The sequence below is a fragment of the Plectropomus leopardus genome, chromosome 2 (genome assembly GCF_026936395.1).
Source record: "Plectropomus leopardus strain MGB_pleo_1.0 chromosome 2, ASM2693639v1, whole genome shotgun sequence".
In the NCBI taxonomy this organism is placed as follows: Eukaryota; Metazoa; Chordata; class Actinopteri; order Perciformes; family Serranidae; genus Plectropomus; species Plectropomus leopardus.
Window position 1 is genome coordinate 20411122 of NC_142177.1, and position 9243 is coordinate 20420364.

Sequence of the window (9243 nt, forward strand, 5' to 3'; positions counted from 1 at the left end):
AAACCACAATAAACAACATGAAATAGCATGCTAAGACACGCCATGGCATAGAAAATTGCTAAAACTACCAAAAACACCATTTTTTGGCATGTGGAAAAAATGACCGAAAAGGCAAGGCTATAGTATGGCAAAAATGTCAAAATATCCCATTTCCCCAAAACAGCTAAAAACCACATTAAACAAAACATAAAATAGCCTGCTGAGACACGCCATGGCACAAAAAATTGCAAAAAAGGCCAAAAACACCATTTTTTGGCATGTGGAAAAAATGACCGAAAAGGCAAGGCTATAGTATGGCAAAAATGTCAAAATATGCCATGTCCCAAAAACAGCTGAAAACCACATTAAACAACATAAAATAGCCTGATAATACACGCCATGGCATAGAAAGTTGCAAAAAGTACCAAAAACACAATGTTTTGGCATGTGGAAAAAATGACCGAAAAGGCAAGGCTATAGTATGGCAAAAATGTCAAAATATGCCATGTCCCAAAAACAGCTAAAAATCACAATAAACAACATGAAATAGCCTGCTGAGACACGCCATAGCACAGAAAATTGCAAAAAAGGCGAAAAACACCATTTTTTGGCATGTGCAAAAAATGACCGAAAAGGCAAGGCTATAGTATGGCAAAAATGTCAAAATATGCCATGACCCAAAAAAGCTAAAAACCACATTAAACAACATAAAATAGCCTGCTAAGACACGCCATGGCAAAGAAACTTGCAAAAACTACCAAAAACACCATATTTTGGCATGTGCAAAAAATGACCGAAAAGGCAAGGCTATAGTATGGCAAAAATGTCAAAATATGCCATGTCCCCAAAACAGCTGAAAACCAAGTGAAACCACATAAAATAGCATCCCAAGACACACCATGGCATAGAAAGTTGCAAAAAGTACCAAAAACACCATGTTTTGGCATGTGGAAAAAATGACCGAAAAGGCAAAGCTATAGTATGGCAAAAATGTCAAAATATGCCATGTCCTAAAAACAGCTAAAAACCACAATAAACATCATAAAATAGCCTGCTGAGACACGCCATGGCACAGAAAATTGCAAAAAAGGCCAAAAACACCATATTTTGGCATGTGGAAAAAATGACAGAAAAGGCAAGGCTATAGTATGGCAAAAATGTCAAAATATGCCATGTCCCAAAACAGCTAAAAACCACATTAAACAAAACATAAAGTAGCCTGCTGAGACACGCCATGGCACAAAAAATTGCAAAAAAGTACCAAAAACACCATGTTTTGGCATGTGGAAAAAATGACCGAAAAGGCAAGGCTATAGTATGGCAAAAATGTCAAAATATGCCATGTCCTAAAAACAGCTAAAAACCACATTAAACCACATGAAATAGCATGCTGAGACACGCCATAGCACAGAAAATTGCAAAAAAAGGCCAAAAACACCATATATTGGCAGGTGCAAAAAATGACCGAAGAGGCAAGGCTATAGTATGGCAAAAATGTCAAAATATGGCATGTCCCAAAAACAGCTAAAAGACACATTAAACAACATAAAATAGCCTTCCAAGACACGCCATGGAATAGAGAGTTGCAAAAACTACCAAAAACACCATGTTTTGGCATGTGGAAAAAATAACCGAAAAGGCAAGGCTATAGTATGGCAAAAATGTCAAAATATCCCATTTCCCCAAAACAGCTAAAAACCACATTAAACAACATAAAATAGCCTGCTGAGACATGCCATGGCAAAGAAAATTGCAAAAACTACCAAAAACACAATGTTTTGGCATGTGCAAAAAATGACCGAAAAGGCAAAGCTATAGTATGGCAAAAGTGTCAAAATATGGCATGTCCCAAAAACAGCTGAAAACCACATTAAACAACATAAAATAGCATGCTAATACACGCCATGGCATAGAAAGTTGCAAAAAGTACCAAAAACACAATGTTTTGGCATGTGGAAAAAATGACCGAAAAGGCAAGGCTATAGTATGGCAAAAATGTCAAAATATGCCATGTCCCCAAAACAGCCAAAAATCACAATAAACAACATGAAATAGCATGCTGAGACACGCCATGGCACAGTAAATTGCAAAAAAGGCGAAAAACACCATATTTTGGCATGTGGAAAAAATGACCGAAAAGGCAAGGCTATAGTGTAGCAAAAATATCAAAATATGGCATGTCTCAAAAACAGCTGAAAACCACATTAAACCACATGAAATAGCCTTCCAAGACACACCATGGCATAGAGAGTTTCAAAAACTACCAAAAACACCATATATTGGCAGGTGCAAAAAATGACCGAAAAGGCAAGGCTATAGTATGGCAAAATGTCAAAATATGCCATGTCCCAAAACAGCTAAAACCACAATAAATAACATAAAATAGCCTGCTAATACACGCCATGGCACAGAAAATGTCAAAACAGGCCAAAAACACCATGTTTTGGCATTTGGAAAAAATGACCGAAAAGGCAAGGCTATAGTATGGCAAAAATGTCAAAATATGCCATGTCCTAAAAACAGCTAAAAACCACATTAAACCACATGAAATAGCATGCTGAGACACGCCATAGCACAGAAAATTGCAAAAAAAGGCCAAAAACACCATATATTGGCAGGTGCAAAAAATGACCGAAGAGGCAAGGCTATAGTATGGCAAAAATGTCAAAATATGGCATGTCCCAAAAACAGCTAAAAGACACATTAAACAACATAAAATAGCCTTCCAAGACACGCCATGGAATAGAGAGTTGCAAAAACTACCAAAAACACCATGTTTTGGCATGTGGAAAAAATAACCGAAAAAGGCAAGGCTATAGTATGGCAAAATGTCAAAATATCCCATTTCCCAAAACAGCTAAAACCACATTAAACAACATAAAATAGCCTGCTGAGACATGCCATGGCAAAGAAAATTGCAAAAACTACCAAAAACACAATGTTTTGGCATGTGCAAAAAATGACCGAAAAGGCAAAGCTATAGTATGGCAAAAGTGTCAAAATATGGCATGTCCCAAAAACAGCTGAAAACCACATTAAACAACATAAAATAGCCTGCTAATACACGCCATGGCATAGAAAGTTGCAAAAAGTACCAAAAACACAATGTTTTGGCATGTGGAAAAAATGACCGAAAAGGCAAGGCTATAGTATGGCAAAAATGTCAAAATATGCCATGTCCCCAAAACAGCCAAAAATCACAATAAACAACATGAAATAGCATGCTGAGACACGCCATGGCACAGTAAATTGCAAAAAAGGCGAAAAACACCATATTTTGGCATGTGGAAAAAATGACCGAAAAGCAAGGCTATAGTGTAGCAAAATATCAAAATATGGCATGTCTCAAAAACAGCTGAAAACCACATTAAACCACATGAAATAGCCTTCCAAGACACACCATGGCATAGAGAGTTTCAAAACTACCAAAAACACCATATATTGGCAGGTGCAAAAATGACCGAAAAGGCAAGGCTATAGTATGGCAAAAATGTCAAAATATGCCATGTCCCAAAAACAGCTAAAAACCACAATAAATAACATAAAATAGCCTGCTAATACACGCCATGGCACAGAAAATGTCAAAACAGGCCAAAAACACCATGTTTTGGCATGTGGAAAAAATAACCGAAAAGGCAAGGCTATAGTATGGCAAAAATGTCAAAATATCCCATTTCCCCAAAACAGCTAAAAACCACATTAAACAACATAAAATAGCCTGCTGAGACATGCCATGGCAAAGAAAATTGCAAAAACTACCAAAAACACAATGTTTTGGCATGTGCAAAAAATGACCGAAAAGGCAAAGCTATAGTATGGCAAAAGTGTCAAAATATGGCATGTCCCAAAAACAGCTGAAAACCACATTAAACAACATAAAATAGCATGCTAATACACGCCATGGCATAGAAAGTTGCAAAAAGTACCAAAACACAATGTTTTGGCATGTGGAAAAAATGACCCGAAAAGGCAAGGCTATAGTATGGCAAAAATGTCAAAATATGCCATGTCCCCAAAACAGCCAAAATCACAATAAACAACATGAAATAGCATGCTGAGACACGCCATGGCACAGTAAATTGCAAAAAAGGCGAAAAACACCATATTTTGGCATGTGGAAAAAATGACCGAAAAGGCAAGGCTATAGTGTAGCAAAAATATCAAAATATGGCATGTCTCAAAAACAGCTGAAAACCACATTAAACCACATGAAATAGCCTTCCAAGACACACCATGGCATAGAGAGTTTCAAAAACTACCAAAAACACCATGTTTTGGTATGTGGAAAAAATGACCAGAAATGTACCAGAAAGAGCTGAAAACCACATTGTCGAGACAGTTCGAGAGACGCCATAATGTGGAAAGATTCCAAAACGGCCAAAAACATCATGTTTGTATGTATTTTTAGGATTATGCATCCTCCATGGTTAATTTGAGACTCTATGTCTACCTCAGTGAAGACCTACCTATATATGGTGACGTGTTAGTGTCTGCAAGTTATGCTTGACCATGGATACCTGAGCTGGACAGGTGCCAGTAAATTTAGCAACACAAATTACATGCCTCATTCCTCAAAAGAAGTCTATTAACTTACGTGTTAGTAATTGATACCTACAATCTACGTCACACCATTGTATAAATACTACTGCCTTTCTATATGATTGGTGTCAGCCAGCTCTTTATGTTTTGTGTCAGTTAGTCTGCGTTTAGTATCTGTCTCTGTCTGCGCTGACCCGAGCGCTCGTCTTTGTTGTTCTTGTCCTCATTTGTAGTCTTCGTTTTAGTTTGTCTTTTTACTCTTCTTCCTTTAGGTTGTGCTTGTTAATTGTACTCCTCCTTACCTTCAAAGCTGTCCACAACCTTGCCCCACCATATCTCTCTGACCTCCTCCACATTGCTACACCCATCCGCACCCTCAGATCTTCTTCCTCCATCCATCTCATCGTCCCCCCCGCCCGTCTTGTTACCATGGGGAGCAGAGCATTCAGCCGCTCTGCTCCCCAGCTCTTGAACTCATTCCCACCTGACCTCCGTAACTCAGACTCACTACCACATTTCAAATCCAAACTCAAAACCCATCTGTTTAAACTGGCTTACTCCCTCTGATCACAATTGCATTCTCTAATTTTATATTGTATTTCTATATTTTATTTTGTCTTTTTAATATTGTGTCTGCTTTTATGTATATGATGTAAGGTGACCTTGAGTGTCAAGAAAGGCGCCAATACATAAAATGCATTATTATTATTATTATTGTTACTTGTGTTTGTTGTAATTGTAATTTTAATTGTATACTCGTACTTTAACTCATATTAAACCTGTCCTGATTGAAGCTTCAACAGGTGTCTCCATTCTTCAAAAGTCATGACAAAAAACTCATACTGTCACACGATCATATGGAATGTCAAACAAAATGACTAAAAATGCAAGACTATACTATGGCAAAAATGTGAATGGGACATGTCCCAAATACAGCTGAAAACCACATTAAACAACATAAAATAGCCTGCTGCAACACGCCATGGCATAGAAAGTTGCAAAACCTACCAAAAACACCATATTTTGGCATGTGCAAAAAATGACCGAAAAGGCAAGGCTATAGTATGGCAAAAATGTCAAAATATGCCATGTCCTAAAAACAGCTAAAAACCACATTAAACCACATGAAATAGCATGCTGAGACACGCCATAGCACAGAAAATTGCAAAAAAAAGGCCAAAAACACCATATTTTGGCAGGTGCAAAAAATGACCGAAAAGGCAAGGCTATAGTATGGCAAAAATGTCAAAATATGCCATGTCCCAAAAACAGCTAAAAACCACAATAAACAACATGAAATAGCATGCTGAGACACGCCATAGCATAGAAAATTGCAAAAAAGGCCAAAAACACCATATTTTGACATGTGCAAAAAATGACCGAAAAGGCAAGGCTATAGTATGGCAAAAATGTCAAAATATGCCATGTCCCAAAAACAGCTAAAAACCACAATAAACAACATGAAATAGCATGCTGAGACACGCCATAGCATAGAAAATTGCAAAAAAGGCCAAAAACACCATATTTTGGCAGGTGCAAAAAATGACCAAAAAGGCAAGGCTATAGTATGGCAAAAATGTCAAAATATGCCATGTCCCAAAAACAGCTAAAAACCACATTAAACCACATGAAATAGCATGCTGAGATATGCCATAGCACAGAAAATTGCAAAAAAGGCCAAAAACACCATATTTTGACATGTGCAAAAAATGACCGAAAAGGCAAGGCTATAGTATGGCAAAAATGTCAAAATATGCCATGTCCCCAAAACAGCCAAAAATCACAATAAACAACATGAAATAGCATGCTGAGACACGCCATGGCACAGTAAATTGCAAAAAAGGCGAAAAACACCATATTTTGGCATGTGGAAAAAATGACCGAAAAGGCAAGGCTATAGTGTAGCAAAAATATCAAAATATGGCATGTCTCAAAAACAGCTGAAAACCACATTAAACCACATGAAATAGCCTTCCAAGACACACCATGGCATAGAGAGTTTCAAAAACTACCAAAAACACCATATATTGGCAGGTGCAAAAAATGACCGAAAAGGCAAGGCTATAGTATGGCAAAAATGTCAAAATATGCCATGTCCCAAAAACAGCTAAAAACCACAATAAATAACATAAAATAGCCTGCTAATACACGCCATGGCACAGAAAATGTCAAAACAGGCCAAAAACACCATGTTTTGGCATTTGGAAAAAATGACCGAAAAGGCAAGGCTATAGTATGGCAAAAATGTCAAAATATGCCATGTCCTAAAAACAGCTAAAAACCACATTAAACCACATGAAATAGCATGCTGAGACACGCCATAGCACAGAAAATTGCAAAAAAAGGCCAAAAACACCATATATTGGCAGGTGCAAAAAATGACCGAAGAGGCAAGGCTATAGTATGGCAAAAATGTCAAAATATGGCATGTCCCAAAAACAGCTAAAAGACACATTAAACAACATAAAATAGCCTTCCAAGACACGCCATGGAATAGAGAGTTGCAAAAACTACCAAAAACACCATGTTTTGGCATGTGGAAAAAATAACCGAAAAGGCAAGGCTATAGTATGGCAAAAATGTCAAAATATCCCATTTCCCCAAAACAGCTAAAAACCACATTAAACAACATAAAATAGCCTGCTGAGACATGCCATGGCAAAGAAAATTGCAAAAACTACCAAAAACACAATGTTTTGGCATGTGCAAAAAATGACCGAAAAGGCAAAGCTATAGTATGGCAAAAGTGTCAAAATATGGCATGTCCCAAAAACAGCTGAAAACCACATTAAACAACATAAAATAGCCTGCTAATACACGCCATGGCATAGAAAGTTGCAAAAAGTACCAAAAACACAATGTTTTGGCATGTGGAAAAAATGACCGAAAAGGCAAGGCTATAGTATGGCAAAATGTCAAAATATGCCATGTCCCCAAAACAGCCAAAAATCACAATAAACAACATGAAATAGCATGCTGAGACACGCCATGGCACAGTAAATTGCAAAAAAGGCGAAAAACACCATATTTTGGCATGTGGAAAAAATGACCGAAAAGCAAGGCTATAGTGTAGCAAAAATATCAAAATATGGCATGTCTCAAAAACAGCTGAAAACCACATTAAACCACATGAAATAGCCTTCCAAGACACACCATGGCATAGAGAGTTTCAAAAACTACCAAAAACACCATATATTGGCAGGTGCAAAAAATGACCGAAAAGGCAAGGCTATAGTATGGCAAAAATGTCAAAATATGCCATGTCCCAAAAACAGCTAAAAACCACAATAAATAACATAAAATAGCCTGCTAATACACGCCATGGCACAGAAAATGTCAAAACAGGCCAAAACACCATGTTTTGGCATGTGGAAAAAATAACCGAAAAGGCAAGGCTATAGTATGGCAAAAATGTCAAAATATCCCATTTCCCCAAAACAGCTAAAAACCACATTAAACAACATAAAATAGCCTGCTGAGACATGCCATGGCAAAGAAAATTGCAAAAACTACCAAAAACACAATGTTTTGGCATGTGCAAAAAATGACCGAAAAGGCAAAGCTATAGTATGGCAAAAGTGTCAAAATATGGCATGTCCCAAAAACAGCTGAAAACCACATTAAACAACATAAAATAGCATGCTAATACACGCCATGGCATAGAAAGTTGCAAAAAGTACCAAAAACACAATGTTTTGGCATGTGGAAAAAATGACCGAAAAGGCAAGGCTATAGTATGGCAAAAATGTCAAAATATGCCATGTCCCCAAAACAGCCAAAAATCACAATAAACAACATGAAATAGCATGCTGAGACACGCCATGGCACAGTAAATTGCAAAAAAGGCGAAAAACACCATATTTTGGCATGTGGAAAAAATGACCGAAAAGGCAAGGCTATAGTGTAGCAAAAATATCAAAATATGGCATGTCTCAAAAACAGCTGAAAACCACATTAAACCACATGAAATAGCCTTCCAAGACACACCATGGCATAGAGAGTTTCAAAACTACCAAAAACACCATGTTTTGGTATGTGGAAAAAATGACCAGAAATGTACCAGAAAGAGCTGAAAACCACATTGTCGAGACAGTTCGAGAGACGCCATAATGTGGAAAGATTCCAAAACGGCCAAAAACATCATGTTTGTATGTATTTTTAGGATTATGCATCCTCCATGGTTAATTTGAGACTCTATGTCTACCTCAGTGAAGACCTACCTATATATGGTGACGTGTTAGTGTCTGTAAGTTATGCTTGACCATGGTTACCTGAGCTGGACAGGTGCCAGTAAATTTAGCAACACAAATTACATGCCTCATTCCTCAAAAGATGTCTAGTAACTTACGTGTTAGTAATTGATACCTACCATCTACGTCACACCATTGTATAAATACTACTGCCTTTCTATATGATTGGTGTCAGCCAGCTCTTTATGTTTTGTGTCAGTTAGTCTGCGTTTAGTATCTGTCTCTGTCTGCGCTGACCCAAGCGCTCGTCTTTGTTGTTCTTGTCCTCATTTGTAGTCTTCGTTTAGTTTGTCTTTTACTCTTCTTCCTTTAGGTTGTGCTTGTTAATTGTACTCCTCCTTACCTTCAAAGCTGTCCACAACCTTGCCCCACCATATCTCTCTGACCTCCTCCACATTGCTACACCCATCCGCACCCTCAGATCTTCTTCCTCCATCCATCTCATCGTCCCCCCGCCTGTCTTGTTACCATGGGG